This window comes from Pteropus medius, unplaced genomic scaffold (genome assembly GCF_902729225.1).
Source record: "Pteropus medius unplaced genomic scaffold, Ma_sr-lr_union100, whole genome shotgun sequence".
Taxonomy (NCBI): domain Eukaryota; kingdom Metazoa; phylum Chordata; class Mammalia; order Chiroptera; family Pteropodidae; genus Pteropus; species Pteropus medius.
Window position 1 is genome coordinate 9,850,600 of NW_024344370.1, and position 19,169 is coordinate 9,869,768.

Consider the following 19,169-nt stretch of genomic DNA (forward strand, 5'->3'; position numbering starts at 1 on the left):
ACAGATTCAGATTTTGCTGATACCAGAGAGTGAGCAAGAGTGAGAAGTGTCACACTATTTAAAAGGTTATATTTGCTTGGATGATTTTGGGAAGACAGTGCATATAAATCACATTTTTTTCTTTTTCACTCCTCTCCCTTTTCTTACTCCCTGATAAATGAAAATTGCTTTCACGAACTAATTTCATTTAAATTCTGAAATCAAACAACTAACATTTGGAATAGGTCCCATAACAACACTTGAAGATGGAATGTATATGTCACCTATTTGAAACAATATTCTCAATGTTAGTTAAATGAATTGGTTGTGTAAGATTTCTTTGAACTATTAACTTAGAGAAGACAACTCAAAGGTAAGGGTCAGTAGATTCAAACTGATAGGGAAGTTACTTCAACAATCTGGAAGGAAACTTAATGAAAAGTTAGTGTTAAATATGTATATCCTATATAAGTAGGTTAGAAATTAATGTTAATTCCACCTAGTGATTATTGTTTATTATAATAGCTTTCTAAATTGTAAAATAGTTCCTAATAAAAATTACATATTTAAATGATTATATTGTTGCAATACACTGGCTTTTGCATACAATTCTTGTTTGATAATCTCAACTACTAAGACATGCCATTTAAGAAAAACCATTTTTATATTTGAGGAAACTTGGAGTTAAAGTTGTATGACTTGCCCAAGATTATGTAGATGAAAATCGCGAATCTGAAGTCTTTGGTATTTTCACAATATCGTTCTTTTTTTTGAAAGAAGATTTTTCCAATTATGTGTTTTAAGGATTGAAGAATGATCATACTTGGTAAAAAAAAAAAATTCTGGTTTGATTTTATTAATACTAATACGAATTTGTTAATTATATATTTATTATAAAATATATATTACATATTTTAATTATTATATATAACTGTTAAATAATTATAAAATTAAATTTTTTCAGCTTTTTCAGAGTTCCACTTAGTCTTACATATCCTAAAGAGAGTTAAAAATAAAAATAAACAACTACCTTTTCCTGAAGTATCTTTCCATCTCCATTCCTGTAACCTACAAATCTCCAGGAGCATTGCCTTTCTCAATAATTTTAGCACTAGTTTTATAACTTTTCTACAGCAGGAACATGCAGATACCTAGGGAATACCTCGACAATATCTTTCTGGCCTTATTGCGTCCCTTCCCAGTCTGAGCCCCATGGATTGCCATTTCAACAGTTCTTTTATGACACCTTTATTTCTTTGGTGCTTATCCATCAGCTCTGGTCACTTCCCTAAGCATGAGCCTCATGTATATCACATCATTTTACTGTCTCTCTCTTCCTAGGATGTTGAACATTTTGAAAGAAGTCTCAAAACCTGTGATTCTGTTATTTTACAGATAAAGAAACTGAGGTTCTGGCAGGTTAAGTGGTTTAACCAGAAGTAGCACATATAGCTAATGAAAGAGCCAGGCTTAGGTCTTTCATCCGAGTGGCATTTATTCTGTTCCATATAGATTTCTACCATCATTCAAACATAAGTTGAGCTCTCTGATGTTCAGTAATCTTTCCGTGCTCAATTAACCACACACACACTACTTACAATGGACATCTTTTACTTTTGCCTGCCCAAATAGTCATTTCCATGTTCTGATAACAGCAATCAATATTCCTTTGGGGAACTCCTACTATCAACCTATATGGTCTGAGTAGGGAGGCTGATTCCCCCCAATACCCACATCCCAACGCATGCACACCCCCCACATACACACAGTTTTATGGGTGAACAGATGACACTTAACCGACCAAACTACTAGTTATCTCTTTCTAGTCACAGTAATTGATGGGAATGGGCATGTGATCCAAGTCTGTATATTGAAACTCAGATGCAGAATTTCCCTGCAGCTAATGGGAAAGAGGTATTCTTTTTCCATTGCGTTTGCTAAGCTGGTTGAATTTAAGCCTGGAGCTGCTGGTGGCCACTCTTGCTGCTATGTAGACTGATCTTGCCTGAAAATAAAGCCAACACAGAAAAAATAGAGGCAAAGGATGGAAATACTCAGCTGAGGGAATCATTGGAACACTTTGATCTGAACATGCATAAAACTGTCATAGACTTATTCCTATAAACTAAGGAATATTTTCCTTGAGCCAACTCGAATTGGGTTTCTGTCATTTTGTAATCAGAAAGTGGAGATCCTCTCCTGGCACGTTGTCCAGGTTCTTGATGTCTCGAACAAAGAACTGAGCAAGACACCAAAATACAGTCGAAAAGAAAAGCTTTATTAGAAGGGAAAGTACACCTCCAGGCATGGAAGCAGGCCTGAGCAAGAGAAGTGTGGCTCAAAAGGCCTGGTAACAAAGATTTTAGGGTTTTAATCCCTATTTGCTAGTGGTTACTTTTCTTAGAGGAGTGGGCTTCCTTGATTGACAACTAAGACTGACAGGACTCAGTGATTCATCATTTTGCTTTCTGCGCATGTTTGTTCCCAAAATTCAGTGTTATAATATTAATGAAGTTCCAGGCATATGCATTATAATGATGTTATAATGAGGCTCAGGTGAGTTGAAGATCATTGGGGTCTTCATTGCTTAGGTGCAAGTGACTGGCTTAAACTGGTACTTAATTCTGCCTACTGGTTTCTTTGTGTGAGTTAAAAAAAAAAATGCTTTTTGGCTTGCTTAATTGTGGGCGGGTTAGGGTGGACCCTTTCTAGGATAGGATGACCTCAGTGTCTTTGCAGGCAGACCCAAAACCCCCTAACTATCCTGCCTAACTTTGCAGGCAGACCCCAAACCCCCTAACTATCCTGCCTAACTCTTTTCTAAGAGCCATGAACCCCCTTATTATTAGTATGGATGTTGAGGGACGGGAGGTCTCTTCTTCTGCATCTGCTTCTTGCTGAGAATGGCCATAGTCCCTGCCTACTGGGGTTTCATAGATCTCTTTCCCTTTCTGCCTCAGTCAAGGTGGGATCTTGGGTTTCTTGCTGAAGCGCCACCTCAGTCCCTAGACAAGGAAAAGAAGATACAAACTTATTATTTAAATTATATCTCTAGTAATTTCTATTATTGATTTGCCTATTAAGTGAGTAAAGGGAAACAGGCTTGGTTAATATATTTCTTAAAGAAGAAAAAAAAGACCTTTGGTCTATGGTCCCCTCCCCTCTCAGACTCTAAAGGCCCTATCTGACTTAACACCATTTCTGCTAACAATGGTCTGGCTGATGACCGTTATTAATAGCCAGAGAATTTGAGTTGCCAGAGCTCAGGCTCTTTTCAAAAAAATTTTTTTTTATTTATGCCTACAGCACCTGGTCTGCCTAGGTGGTCTCCCATCCAAGTACTAACCAGGCCCGACCCTGCTTAGTTTCCGAGATCAGACATCAGGCTTGTTCAGTGTGGCATGGCCATAGACCATGGACTGTGGCTCCACTGGGATGTAAACCCAGATATCATTTTAAGCACTGTACATGGATAAAATTATTAAAACCTCATAACCCTGTAACGTTGTTATTATTATCTCCTATTTACAGATGAAGAGACCGAGTAACAGAGAGGTTAAGAAACTTGGCCTAAGGTTTTATCATTTTAAGTAGTAAAGTTGAGAGTCAAGCCAGGGCACTATGGTCCCAAAGCCCCACGCCTAAGCTATTCTCTGTTGCCTCATGAGTCATCAAACCCAGTTGCTTTTCCTCATAGTATCTTTGCAACATTTGACACTATCCACTTGTTTTTCACACTCTTGTGGAAAGCCTTTGCTTTCCATAATATGGTATTCTTACATTTCTTTCCAATCCTTCTAACAGGAACTCCTTTAGGCTCTCCTTCTGACCTGCCTCCTAAATATAGAATTTTTTAAGGACTCTCTACTCTTCCCCTGGTGATCTAACAATATCAAATATTACTTCTGTACAAACGATGTCATTAACTCAAGCCTTTTGTTTCTAACTGCCTGCCATCTCCAAATCACCTAAATGTCCTCCTTAGACCTCACATGGCATGAGTTGTGGCACAGTGTTCGGTGTGTAGGAAAAAGTTATAATTCTCGCATGATTTATTTCATTCTTGGTCAGAAATTATAACCAAAGCCAGAGGTTATAAAACTCTACTATCAGGTAATACAAATACTGTGGACACTGAGATGCCAATATATTCAGCTGGCCATTGTATCTGGTGAGATCAAAGAGAATATTACTAAACATTTAAATACCAATTACCTAGTAGGTAAAGTCAGTTAGTGTTTATTTAGTATCTTATAATCATGAAGTTGAATTTCTATCTTTTTTCATAAAAAAGTGAAAGACCTTACCTAAAATATTTTAAATCATGTTCTCTATTTGTAATTTTGAGACTGTTTAGGATATTTATTGTAGAAAATTGTGATTCTTCACTTTGGGTTATAAACTTACAGAGGAGGTTATTTTTAGTTCACCAGACTCCTCTCTATGCCTATGGTTCTCAACCTTGATCATATAGTGGAGTCACCTGAGTTCCCACCTCAAGAAATTATGATGCAGTTATACCAGGGTTGACAATGGAGCATGGGTATTTTCATAAGCCCTTCAGGAGATTCCAATGTGCTGCCAAGGTTGAGAACCATTGTTCTGAGGGGTCACCTTTTAGGTTGCTATATAAATGAGGAATATCTAGTTAAATTTTAATCTCTAACAACAAAACATTTTTTAGTATAGTATTTCTATGCTAAAATTTTATCCAAAATTCTCTTTGAACTGAGTATGCTGTGTTCTTATTGCCAAATTTGCCCTCCCTACCATTTCTCTTACTTTATTCCATGGCTTCATAGGAAGCAGGAGGCTAAATTACATTCCTTAATTAGAAAGTATTAAGACTTTTTGTCTTTTCTTCTTTCAGACCCATTTGTAATAAACCTTATACTTCTAAAAATTCATTTCTTAAAAATAAAAAGCACCGTAAATTCAGTCAGATCTTTGCTTCCACAAGCTGTCCACATTCTTTCTTGTGTTTTCCATGTGGTTCCCTCCAGCAGTGTAAGGTGAAGTCTCCTCAGGGTTTATATTACTCTGACATCTTCCATTTCATCTGACTCCAGCTGGAGAAAATTTTCTGCTTCTGAAAGGATTATGTGATTGCATCGTGTTTACCTGGGTAATCCAGGATAATCTCCCTATTTGGGTTCATAACTCTAATTACATCAGCAAAGTACTGTTTGGTTTTTTTTCACAGGTTCCAGGGATTGAGATGTGGCATCTTTTGGGGACCGCTCTATCAGCCACAGTTGTCTTGGGTGCAACCCTCTCCTCTTCCTTCTATCAGACCCCCTACCTCATCCCTTTGTTGTAGTGGAACACACCTGCAGTCTGAGAAATGATACACAAAAAGAATATTTAAAACTTTGCATACCTAAAAAATCTTTTTTTTGACCTCATAGTTTATTAATTTCTAGATTGGAAATTCTTTCCCTTAGAATTTATTTTCTTTATGTTTCTGTCAAAAAGTCCAACACCATTCTGATTTCTGAATCCTCACAAAAGATTTTTTTTTCTCCCTGGAAGCTATTAAGATCTTCTCTCTAACCCATATGCTTTGAAATTTCCCAATAATACACTTTGGTATAGATAATATTTATTTACTGAGCTGAGAGCTTGTGTCCTATTGCCCTTCAGTTCTGTTATCCTGGTTTTCTTCATTAATTCTTTTATTTGCCTTGTTCACTATTAGATATTTGACCTTTCCTTGTGTAAGAGCCCTGGCTAGAACCTGCAGTACCATGTTGAATAAAAATAATAAGAGCAGACATCCTTGTTTTATTCTTGATCTTAGGTGAAATTATTCATTCATTCTTTCACCAATAAGTATTATGATTTTTTAAAAAAATAAATGTCCTTTATCAGGTTTAGGAATTCCCTTCTATTCCTAGTTTGTTGAGTGTTTTTATCATAATAAAAAGTGTTAGATGTTTTCAAGTGCTTTTTCTTGATCTATTGAGGTAATCCTGCGGTTTTTATTCTTCTAAGAGTATACCGATAATTTTTATATCTTAAACCAACCTTGCATTCCTTAGCTAAATGTATCACGGTCATGCTGTAAAATGCTTTTTCTACAATGCTGGATTTGGTTTGCTAGTTTTTTGTTGTGAATTTTTGTATTTATATTCATAAGGTGTATTGGTCTGTTTTCTTTTCCTGAAATGTCTTTGGTTTTGTTATTGATTTCATCAGATTTGCAGGTGGGAAATTGCATACAGCCCTAGTCTTGGGACAGGACTCCAAATAAGCCACTTCAAGCAAATTGAAATCTCTGTATAGCAGAAAAGATATAGTTTTTTTGTGGTTCACCCCAGCCTATTTCCCCTTCCTCAAGCTGACTACTAAAACTTGCTTTTTATATTGCAAAACTTATTTATAGTCTTTTGATCATCTACTTTTATTGCTCTGAATCCAGAGTTTATGACTGCTGACAAGTCAACATTTACTCCAAGCGGCCCCCTGGCTTCCTGAATAAGCGCTTTCATTTATGTCCGATCATCAACTCACCTACCCACTGTAATTTGTCAAGAACGGAGTCAGGAACACTTTAGTGGTTAATTTCGGTTGCACGTAGATGGAACCTTAGACACAAGAAGGTAAGCAACACAGGTAGTGATGTCAGAAGGGAAAACTAAAACCAGATAGTGGTGCTGCCTCAGGAAGAGCCTCAGGCACGGAGCCAGATGCTGTGGACGCCTGTCGATTTTAGCAGGGAATAGCCCCAGCAGGTGGGCTCAGAGCTCAGAACTTCTAAAGGCCACGGGAGATGGCAGGGCAACTTCCGTTGCTCAGGCGATGAGATAACAAGAGAGCACAACTTTCGCATGGGCCGGCGCGGCCGCGCGGCAGGCAGGTCTGCGCGGGGGCAGGGCGAGGCGCCGCCCGCGCGCGGCGCGGGCCGGAACACGCCGAGGTGAGCGAGCGGGGCGGGCGGCGGCGCCGAGACCGAGGCTCTGGCTGCCGGCGCTGCTCGAGCGCTTTCCGCGGGGTTTGGCTCCTGTCGCTTCCCGTCTCGCCGAACCGGCATCACCGCCGCCCGAGCCGCCCCGGGTCCTCAGAGCCGGGCTGTGGCCAGCCGAGCGCGCCGGGACGGGGCGCGGAGCCAGCGGCTCCCGTACGCCGGTGCAGGTAAGGGCTGGCGGCTCGAGGCCCAGCGGAGCGCGGCGAGGCGCGCCGAGGGTCCGGCTTTGGCCCTTGCCGGGCCGCACGCTCGCCCAGGAGAGGACGCGCGGGTGCTGGGATGGTCCGGCCGCCTCCTGCCTCCCGTCGCAGCCGCAGGTGATGCGGAGGCGGTTGAACTTTCGCACCGGCGGCTCTCCGCGGCGGCCTCGGGGCGCGCCCCAGGGAGCGAGTGGAATTACACGGGATCGGGAAACGTGAGCCCCGGCGGCGAGGCGCCGGGGGTGCGGCGAGGGAGCCAGGGTGCCCGGGCAGAGCCGCGAGCCGGGGCGGAGGACCGGGGTCGGGCGCTGGATGCCCTCCCGGGCGGAGTTGAGGAACTGCGTCCTGTTTCGTCTTGTGGGCGCTTGTTGGAAGAGTCGCGCACACCCTCTTTCACGGCCCGGTCCCTTTGCACCGATCCACTCTCTTTTGTCTGGTCCATTTCGATATCGGCGTTGCAGCTGCTTTTGTTGCAGCCTTGGGTCCGGAGTGTACCGACGAAGGTCATAAGTAAGCTCTGAAATTCAGAGGTGCGCAGGAGGGGAGAGGGTCCTGGCTGGTAGGTGAGTGGGGGGTGGATTATAATTAATGCCTTAATTAGCACTAACGTGTGTGTCTTCCCGTGGTCGTTTAGAGATCGTAGGGAATGTTTTTGTAACATCTAATAGTTTTAAGCGCACCTAGGAGAGCATTCATTAGTTAACTTCAAAAGAGTATTGTGTAGGCAGGTTAGTATTAAATTACCCCCATTTTATAGACTAGACAACTGAGGTACCTAGGAGGAAAAATGGTTATAGTAAAACTCAGCAGTCAGCACTTCTGGGAGATGTGATTAGAACTTGTCTGACTGAGAGTTGTCTTTGGGCTAGTCACTCAATCTGAAACAAAATTTAGTGCTCAGAATGCCCATCTGATACTCATTATATTTTTATTTACTCATTACTAAAACCTTTCTTTAAAATAGTCTTTCAGACTCCTGGAGTTGTACCCCTTAAAAAGTGATACTTTAAAGACCAGAATCATTTCAGTTGTTGAATAGGATCACTAGAGTCATAGTAAGGACTAAATTTCCTGTCTGTCATGGGTCAAATCTTTAATCGCCTAGGTAAATGTTTGCCACTGGGACCCAGAGATAATTAGTGATCAGAATAGCAGAGACTCTAAATGTTTATTTAACAAATAGGTAGAATGGAAGAGGCTGGGAGCTCCTATGTATCCTTAAATATTTAGCAGAAGGTTTTCTTTTCTCATGCAAAAGAATTAAAAATTTAGGAGAACACTCATTTTAATAATTTTAATGTAAATTAATTTAGAATCATGTGCCTGTTATGTCGTTGTGTTTTCTTATATCTTTGGAGCCATCAACAATTTATGAGTTTCCCCAGGGTTTGCTCTTAAATGATTTTGCCAATAGACCTTATCCCATTTTGCTTCCTCTCTTTCATTTATATTTTTGTTTTTTCAAAGTAAAGATTTTCTTTTAAAAGTCAAGGAGAAGTGTTAAACAAGCATTTTTCTTGGCAAAAGAGACTTATGTAGGACTTGCATAGTGTATATGACGTTAGATGAGCAACTCTCACACATCAATACTTTCAGGCAGGTATGCAATGAATTAATCATTTTAATAGGCCTCTGAAATATTTTTTTGACACACCTACCTCATATAATGCCTTTTTGTCAAGCAGCATAAAGCTAAAAGATTTCACTTAAATTTTGTTAAGTAAATAGTATGAACTTTAGGGCACAGTCAGTAAGAATTAATTTTGACTAATGGAACACTTACAATTCTCTTTCCCTTACATTATCTTCACTTAGCTATCTGAAAAAAGAATGATAATCTGTTTTTTCTCTCATAAGGGATATTTGGAGAATTAATGAAGTAATATATGGAAATTATTTTGAACTTCATGGAGGGAAACTACTTCGTGACTTCAAAGTGTGACTCTAGAGTCATGAAACACTGCCCCCTCCCCCAAACATGCTGACGCTGATGTTCTTAAAAAGAGTGGTCTCCCAGGTGGTGACTTCAAGAGGCTAAACACTTATTCCAGAAGTGCTGCCTCTAATCACAATTGTTTCAAATCTTTTGAAGTTTCTAGTCACTTTAAAACATAAAAACATGTTTTTAGAATTACTTTTATAAGCACTTATTTTTTGTTTGAATTTTTTAATCAAAAACTATATAACTGAGTTTGAACACCTATTTTATTTGCTGAACTTGGCAGAAAGATTTCTGCAATGTGGTGAAACTCAGTTCTACCTTCAAAATATTACCACTATTAAAGAATATTTTAAAGAATATTTAAAAGATATTCCTGACGGCTATGAAAGCAATTTCAAAAGGGTTATTTAAAAATAGTTGTAAATAATGACAACATTGTTAAAATAAGTTTGCAACCTTCCCAGAGTGACTACTCTGAAGGGGACAGTGCTTACTGGTAGGCTGAAATTCTATATGTGTACGTTTGCATGTTATTAAATATTTTGAAATAATTTCTCTCATAACCTATCACTTATTCTAAGTAGAATACAGTAAGTAATTTGTATATAATACTGGAATGATAATAAGTTGGGAGTATACTTAATATAAAAGTTTGAACTTTACATAAATGCAAATGTAAATCTTTATAATAATGTAGAAAATAAAAATAATTCATAAAAATAATTCATAAAAGTTGCCTCCACATTATATGTTTTGAGTGTAATACAGCTGGGTCAAAATGGCCTCATAAAAATAATGTAAAATTGCTATTTTCAAAAAAATTATTAGCAAGTTGTGTGTGCAGCAATTTTCCTGATAAGACCAATTACCAGATATATTCATTTTATTCATTTCTGGGTTATAAATATTTTTATAACTATTAATGTTGTATAACGTATATAATAAGTGCCAGAAGTCTGTTATAACTATATTAGCAGTTAAGAAGAAGTTGGCCTGGTCCCCTAAAATCATTAAGAAGGAGTTTTACGATAAACATATATGAAATCATTTTCTGAGGGAATGGTTAGGGAATTTTCTGTGCAGTCAGTAGCTTGAGAACAGGGATAATACTGTGATTACAGATATACTCCATTCCACTGTGTAATAAATGCATAATCTGGAGCATATAAAAAGGGGGTACTATCCTTTTGATACCCAAGTGGAAAAAAATTCCATTATTTGACAGCCAGATCTCTCTTTTTAACTGAGAGTGAACAGTAACTTTGAGAAAAATCACAGTTTGACATGCAGACTCTTAAGTGTTAAGCAAGTAAATTATAAGGAGACAAGCAGAAGATTCCCTTAGAATGACCTCTTTAAGATAAGTATGACAGTGAAGATGTTCTCATACACATGGTTTGTCTTCTAAATAATGGTTCATACCCGTTTCATCCCATCTATGTGTTGTACCTTGCCTCTGACCCCCTACTCTAATCTCTTACCTCCCCCTTTGATTGCCATCTTTGGGCAGAAGGTAGTTGGCTCAGGAAAGGATGTGGATATATGTTTCATGTATAACATCAACTTTTTCTTTCAATTTGGGAACTTAATAGTTCAGTTTTTAAAGGACTAGTCAAAATTTCCCCTCATCAAAACAGCTCCAGTAAGTAGGTAGTGTCAAATAAAATGAGACATAAAAAATGCCCACTTAAACATCTTGTTCTTGCCCTAGTATACAATAAAGTGTACAAAAATAGAATTGTATTGATGAAAAATGAGTAGTCTTGGTACACTTAGTTAACAAGATGTTCTGTTGCTTTCTTAGGTTTTAGAAAATATTCGAGGAAATTACTTGAATGGTAAGTCTCTTACAAAAGGTGGCTGAGAAAACTGGAAGGGTTACATTTTTTTAATCTTAATTTTCTCTAACATAAAATATTGGAGATTATTCTAATAATAGAACTGTCCTCAAGTTTTATAATCTTTTTACCTGATTAGTTCACTGATGGCTTGATAGCTGGAAAACCTTAGAAACAACCGTAGATTATTAGCACATTTTTAAAGTAGCTTCAAAGCATCCTTCATAAAATTGCTGAGATAAGCGTTAGACTTATTCTAAATGGGAATTGCCTGGCCTATTTAGAAACCTGTTGAAAAAAATTTATCCAAAGGGCCAGATTGAATTATGGGTACTAATTTAGTCAGCCTGGAATGAATAGTATAGACATGTGGCCAATGATGTAATGAGTAAATTGAGGACTGTCTACTTGAGTTTTTTTCCACCGGATAGAAATTAAAACTAAAGTATATTTTTTCTGGCCATGTTCTGCTCAATATTTTGGTTTTGGGTAGAATCTATTCTTTCCTCGATCATTTGTCTTCTGGAGAATATATAAATTGCATAATATCTATATAGTTGTACCTGTTTGACTTAGAACTAGCTAAGGCTGCAGAGTCCTAAATGAAGCTTTTTCTGCTTTAGTCAGACATTATACATCTTGCTCATCAAATGACCATGCCCTTTTCCAACTTGGTGTTTTGGTTTATATTATTTTCCTTGCTCAAGATGCCCATTCCTCTCCATTTTACTTGCTATCTGAATCTCCCCTCTGTCCTTTAAATCCCAGCTGGAATGGAGGTTACCATTGCCCTAAACTTGATATCTATCATTCCCATTCATGTTTTTATACTTTTGCTACATATGTGTGTAAATAAAATATAACATTGTTGCACGTGCTTTAAACAGTTCTGTAACTGTTACCATGCTGTTATCATTCTTTACTGCAGTATATTTCTGCAGGCTTTTCCTGGTTTAACATACTTTGGAATTTTTTTCTTGATATATGTATAGCTTTAGTTTATTAACTTGTATTGCTGAGTAGTATTCCATTGTATCAGTGAACAAAATATATTTGTCCAATCTATTGATAACACTTGGGTTATTCATAATTTTTTGCTACAACCATAAAGTGTTGCTAAAATCAACATTTCTGTGTGATATATTATGCACATACAAACAGAAATAGCGCTATAAATCCATAGATACACATTTCAATTTTACCAAATCTTGCCAAATTTCTTTCCAGAATGATGATGCCTAGTTATGCCTCCCCGTAGTGGTTATGAGATTCTTGTTGTTATTCCATGTTGTTTGTACATTTGGTATTGTTAGCCTTTAAAATTTTTCCCTGTATGCTTTGTGTGAAAAGGTATCTTGTTTTAATTTTAATTTTCCTGATTTCTGGTGAATTTGAACGCTTTCATGTGATTGTTGACCATTTAGGTTTCCTCTCCTGGGAATTGTGCTTTCATATTCTTTGTTCATGCTTCTATTGGATATTTGTCTTCGTGAAACTTTATGTTGTAGAATTAATTGTAGATATTAACACTTTCCTTATCATATTTGCAGGTTTCTTCTCACTGTAGGATTTCTCTTAATTTTGTTCATATTTTTTATACCGAAGTTCAAAAAGTATTTTTGACTGTTTTTTGGAACAGCTTTATAAAGCATGTAGTCAAAACTTTGATCTTCCTAAGGTTTGCAGCTTTCTACCTCACTTTCATAAATTCTTTCTAGATAAGGTGAGGTATAAGTAAATGAAATAAACATGACATGCGTTTATAACAGGATCATACACGCAATTATTAATCCTTAATTTATTGAAAAGTTTCCCAGTCAAAATGGCTTCTAAATAGCAGCCTCCATTGTAGCTTTTTCTCATTTTTTATTAATTTCCTATGAAGATGTAGAATAAAGTGAAAACTCACCCCAAAACCAAAATACTCCTAAAAGCGACCATAATTAAGCAGATTGCCCTCTGTTGAGAGGAGTTTCTCTACATCGGCACCGGCATACCCCTGTCCTACCCTTGTCTCTTGATGTAAACTGTCTGATAAATACTGGCCAAGAGGCTTCTTTCTGCCCCTTCAGTCAGTCCCCTCAGATGCATAGGTCCTCTACCAACTAGCAAACCGGGAAGGCATTCCTCCCCATCTCTCAGACACTGCTCTATAAGCAGGACCTGCTGGATTTTCTTTCATTTTCCGTATTCTGAGTAAATTCCAGGAAACAACTAGACAGAATGTAGGGTGTTCATGGTGGGTGCCACAGAGCACCGAGAGACCCGAAACACAGAAAACGTGGTGATAATACGCAGCAGCAACTGCAGCACAGTTGTTCTCACGGGTCACGTCAGTTCACCTCTTAGGGAAACGACAGGCAGTAAAGAGCAGTGGAAGATGCCCTCTCTGAAGAACAGTGGAGGACAGAGAGCCAGGCAGTGAGGGTCTGTGAGAGACAAGGAAACCAGACTGAGTGCTTTGTATGTCAGCAAGCTCTGCCGCTGTGAATCTGAGCAGGTGGGCAGCAAAGTGACTGTGGGTAATTTCCTCGCCTTTTCTAACACCATGTCTGCTCAGGTCTCCTCATGATTGCAATGTATAGGAAGAAAAAGAAACGAAGCAACCAAAAATGAAACCACTGAGATACTGTGGAACGAAGGAAGATTTATTATTGAAAGGAATGTAACATAACATTAATTTCAAAGACCTGATAGGTAGTAGTCATAATGAATACTGTGCTTTATATCCATAGTGTTCAATTTGTGCTTCAATAAACAGACTTTCAGATGAGATGTTTTCCACTGTCTACTCAGAGACTAAGCCAATATAGACTTCTTTATAACATGTCTATGTCATATTTTTTCTAATTTACTGTTCTTAGGAATGTTGCCCTTCCCAAATCCTGGCTTTACTTTGGGGGCTTCATTTCCCTCCTTCCTGACTCATGTGCACCCAGGGCGTAATCCAAGTTCCTAGGCCAGTGAGTGCAGCACTTCACCTTAACACTAAGGTTAGTTTTTATGTCGTGTGTCTCCCAAGCTCTCCCACCCTTTCCTGGGCTTTCTTTCACTTTGTTACCTGTTCATTTATGCATCTGTGCAGTATATAATCAAATATTTCTAGCGACGTTCTAAGGTATTTATAGCATAGGTTTTCAGGTTATAAGTGGAAACCTCCCTTTTCTGTTAACTACTGCAAGAAAAACTTCAAATTCCTGGTATTTGGCAATTTCAGAGTTATAGTCATGATTCTTAGGATTTGTCCTGCAAAACTTCAGAATCCTGAAGGGAAAAGAAAAAAGAGAAAGAGATGATTAAGGTGGATTGAGGGCAAAACTTTCCTTGCCAGCTCTTTTATAAAGGTAAGACAATCTTTCTCTTTAACAGACCGAAGAATAAATGTGCAGAGAGGCAGATATTTCATCCCATATACTCAATAAACAAAAGTGTGACCTCAAAGATTCTAGGCCAGAAATTATGGTTCTAGTCAGCAAAGTTTATATTTTATGAAAATCTGAAGTATTTAATTCTCGACTGAAGGTTGAAAATGCTAAATGAATCATTATTCTCCCAGTCCCTTCAGCAGCTTCCTTGCGCTTTGCTGACCAGGTTGTTGCTGCCTAAACTCTGCCCAGTCTGCTATCCAGGCCGGCAGGCCAGCAGGCCAGCCTTTTTTCACTTCCTCCACTCCACTGGCTGCCTCCTTTTGCTCCTCTCCCTGGATCCCTGAAGGCTTGCCTCTAGCCTCTAGGGAGTCTCACTGTATCCTTCAAGACTCCCTTCAAGACGGGGGTCCTCTTTAACTTATTATTTTTCTCCAGAGGCCTTTCTATTTCTACTTCAGAACATTTATCACACTTATTTTTCCATGTCTGTCTTCCTTGCTCAGTTGCAAACTCCTTGACATTTTAATCTATACTGCTAAAACAGTGTCCGGCACCTACAGGTGAAATAAATGAGTAAATAAGCAAGCATAGGCAAAACAACAAAAACAAAAAAAACCATTCATTCCTAACTCCTTAAAGTCAGGGCACGACTTATGAGCATCACTAGGGTAAATCTAGCAAACAACACCAAAGGAAGCTGGTCTCTGCCTCATAAAGCTATTATATAGAGATTGACTCCTTAGAGACTCCATTTTAGAACAGAAGCTGTTTCATGACATCATATGAAGTTTGATGACTATGTGTGACTGGATGTATTCATGTTATCTGTATTCTTCTATGAAGCTATCCATCAGAAAATATTACCTTTTTTAATAAGCATTGGGCTAGAAAGTGGCATGCTCTCATATTTTTACAACAACTAAAATCTCTACATATAAAACATGAAGTTAAGGGGTTGAGATTATTTTAAATAAGTACTAGCTACTATTTTTGAATACGGTACTTATTAAGTGGCATTAGCTCCTTTAATCATTAGGACATTCCTATGAGTTAGGACTGTTTATTTTATAGGTGAGGAAACAAGCTTTCAGAAGTTAAGTAACTTCCCAAACTATTCCCACCGTTTTGTGAGGAGGATGTTCTTATTTTCTTGAGTCGTAAGATTTCTAAGAACAAGGTGGATCGAAGTCCTTACAGAGAGTTCAAAGTTGGAGTGGGGGAAAGTGCTGTTTTAAGTCACTTACTGGAATGGAGGCGACACACATCATTGGCTGTTCTCCCTTGTCTACTGGCAGCTTAGCTAGCTACAGTAAGAAAAGCAGAAGGTAAGTTATGGAAGTAGTACCTAGCTTCAAGATCTACGTTCAGTCCCAATCAGTTTTTGGGTAACATCAGAAGTACTCTCCTTTAGACTTTCTAAAAATAAAACTGGGCCCAATAAGTCAACAGAGTTCACAAAAACTCTGCATATACTCCTATTTTACCATATGGATGTTGGTACTTTTTTTTTTAACATTTGCTTTGTTTTTGTGTACTTTCCTCCTTTCTTTGGAATTATAGAATCTACACTTTCACATACCAAATTTATTCTCAATTATTCTGCTGTTCTTATAAATTTACCACTATCTGGCAGCACATGCTTCCGCAGACAGCTGTTCTGTATAGTCCTTCAGCATAGATCTCCTGTAAATTCAGTGATGTTCTGAGATGGTGTACTAGATGAAGATTTTGTATACAGTGGCAATTTCATTATCACCTAATGAAATTGACTCAATTTGTAAAATTTCTTTAAAGTTCAGTTTTTTGAGAATAACATCACTTAAGAAAGCAGCAGTTGCAATTTTCCCCTCGTACGAAATCTTATAAGAATTCCCAAAATATCAACTTGCAAAAAGCAATGAAATGGTTAAATATTTCACTATTTACAGAACCCCTGAAGCACAAATTGAACACTATGGATATAAAGCACAGTATTCATTATGACTACTACCTATCAGGTCTTTGAAATTAATGTTATGTTACATTCCTTTCAATAACAAATCTTCCTTCGTTCCACAGTATCTCAGTGGTTTCATTTTTGGTTGCTTCGTTTCTTTTTCTTCCTATACACTGCAATCATGAGGAGACCTGAGCAGACATGGTGTTAGAAAAGGCGAGGAAATTACCCACAGTCACTTTGCTGCCCACCTGCTCAGATTCACAGCGGCAGAGCTTGCTGACATACAAGGCACTCAGTCTGGTTTCCTTGTCTCTCACAGACCCTCACTGCCTGGCTCTCTGTCCTCCACTGTTCTTCAGAGAGGGCATCTTCCACTGCTCTTTACTGCCTGTCGTTTCCCTAAGAGGTGAACTGACGTGACCCGTGAGAACAACTGTGCTGCAGGTGCTGCTGCGTATTATCACCACGTTTTCTGTGTTTCGGGTCTCTCGGTGCTCTGTGGCACCCACCATGGACACCCTACATTCTGTCTAGTTGTTTCCTGGAATTTACTCAGAATACGGAAAATGAAAGAAAATCCAGCAGGTCCTGCTTATAGAGCAGTGTCTGAGAGGTAGGGAGGAATGCCTTCCCGGTTTGCTAGTTGGTAGAGGACCTATGCATCTGAGGGGACTGACTGAAGGGGCAGAAAGAAGCCTCTTGGCCAGTATTTATCAGACAGTTTACATCGAGAGACAAGGGTAGGACAGGGGTATGCAGGTGCCGATGTAGAGAAACTCCTCTCAACAGAGGGCAATCTGCTTAATTAAGGTCGCTTTTAGGAGTATTTTGGATTTGGGGTGAGTTTTCACTTTATTCTACATCTTCATAGGAAATTAATAAAAAATGAGAAAAAGCTACAATGGAGGCTGCTATTTAGAAGCCATTTTGACTGGAAAACTTTTCAAAAAATTAATAATTGCATGTATGATCCAGTGATAAACTGTGTCATGTTTATTTCATTTATTTAAAAAAAAAACTTTAAAAGTTTTAAACATACAAAAAAATAAGAGAATGGTATAATGAATCCTCATATATATTCCAGCCTGCTTTAATTGTTATTATTTTTCCATTCTTGTTTCTTTTTTCTACATTATACAATTTTTCCTTTAAGTACCCAAAGTTGCAACACCACTAACCTAAAGACCTTTAGAAAACATAGCAACAGTATCATATATTACATCCATAAAATCAACAATTCTTTATTATCATCCAGTACATGATTCATGTGTTATTTTCCTCAGTGGTCTCAAAAATATTTTTTGAGTTGATTTATTTGAATAGAGATTTAAATAAGGTGTACAACATTGCATTTGATTGGTATCTTAAATCTCTTATGTTTTTCTTCCCTCTTTAAAAATTATTTATTAGTTGAAAAAGCCAAGTCATTTGTCCTGTAGAATTTCCCACGTCCTGCTTGACTAGGTATCATTTGACATGTTCCTCTAGTCTTCACAAAGTACTTCTTAGATTTAATGCTTGCTTCAGTCAGGTTAATTTTTTTTTTTTTTTCAAAGAATACTTTGTAGATGATGCTGAGTACCTTCTATTTGCATTACACCGGGGGGCACATGATGTTTGCTGGTTGTTGTAGGCTGAATTGTGTCCCCTCAAATTTATACGTTGAAGAGCTAATTCCCAGTTCTTCAGAATATGACTGTTTTTGGAAATAGGGCCTTTAGAGAGGTGATTAAGTTAGAATGAGGCTGTTAGGATGGGTCCTAATCCAGTCTAACTGGTATCTTTATAAGTAGAGGAAATTTGGACTCAGAACTTTGTGGAAGCACATGGTATACTAGGACAAGCATTCTATTTCAACCCGAATTATATGAGAATTTAAATCATAATTCAGTCTCTGAATTGGGATTTTTCCCAATGTAATGCAGTATAGTGCACTTAGGGGTTTGGCTTGTAGGTGAATTTAAATGAAATGAATACCTGATCTGTTAGAATTTCCTTTCAATGCCCAAAGTGAGAGAACAGTAGCTCTAGTTGCCTCTAATTCAGTTCAACGACATACATAATCATATCCAAGTTATTGGGTGGTATCGCAAAGGACTGTAAAGACTTGAAACACTGCTTGTGCCCTTTGAGAGCTTCCAATTAATTTAGAGGTAGAAACAAATGTACACATTAGTATAATACCTGGTGATGCAGTGACATGAGTACTAAACAGAGGCTTAGGTAACAGGTGAACTGTTCAAAGGTAAAGACTGTTCGGGGAAGACAAAGTGCCAGGAGCTTTAAACTCTTTTGCGGGTGGGTGACATGACGGGATATATAAGTAAAATAAATGAGCCCAAATCTCTCAGCTACTAGATTAGTGATTTATGTACTAGGAGATACTTAATTCTTTTTTGGCTCCATTATCTAGTAATCTTTTGCAGTAACCTAGTAGAGCTGCTTCTGTATCCAACAAAAAGCCTCTCAGTGTAACTATTTTGCACAGAAGAGAAAAGAGTTTGAAGCCAGGTTAGTATGCTTATCTTTGCTGCCACTTTCTCATTGAATTCTTTCTTGATTGATATTTGACCCATCAAAAGAATGTAGCTATCCAATAAAATTGGCAAGTTAGACAATTTATTATTCACTTTCAGTTAAGACCAAGCTTTATATCATGTTAATATATATTTCCCATAAAATAAATATATTTTAGCCCTTATATCCCCTCCTAAGAAGTTAGCCTGAGAAGTTTTTGGGGAAAGAAGGCTCCATTTGGATCAATTTTTTACTTAGATGTTTCCCTCTGAGAACCCTGAAAGTTTTGCCTACTGTCTTCCCCCAACCTGGCTTAGACTCCTCTCACCCTCTCATGTACTTTCACAGTACGGGTTTTTGTTATTCTTTGTGTTTCCTGACAAAAGAGTAGGTGCTCAGCACATATTTATCGAATGAAA

At 38.1% G+C, this 19,169-nt stretch overlaps 1 protein-coding gene and 1 pseudogene across 1 annotated transcript in view; one reads left to right on the forward strand and one right to left on the reverse strand.

Annotated features, from left to right (window-relative positions):
* Positions 1 to 3,276: 3,276 nt before the first annotated feature.
* Positions 3,277 to 3,392, reverse strand: LOC120608387 (uncharacterized; annotated as a pseudogene).
* Positions 3,393 to 7,008: 3,616 nt separating this feature from the next.
* Positions 7,009 to 19,169, forward strand: part of RNF180 (ring finger protein 180) — a 123,701-nt gene continuing 111,540 nt past the window's right edge. Inside the window, exon 1 of the mRNA XM_039870015.1 lies at positions 7,009 to 7,113. The gene's annotated coding sequence lies outside the window, so the exon portion shown is untranslated. The remainder of the gene's footprint in view (positions 7,114 to 19,169) is intronic.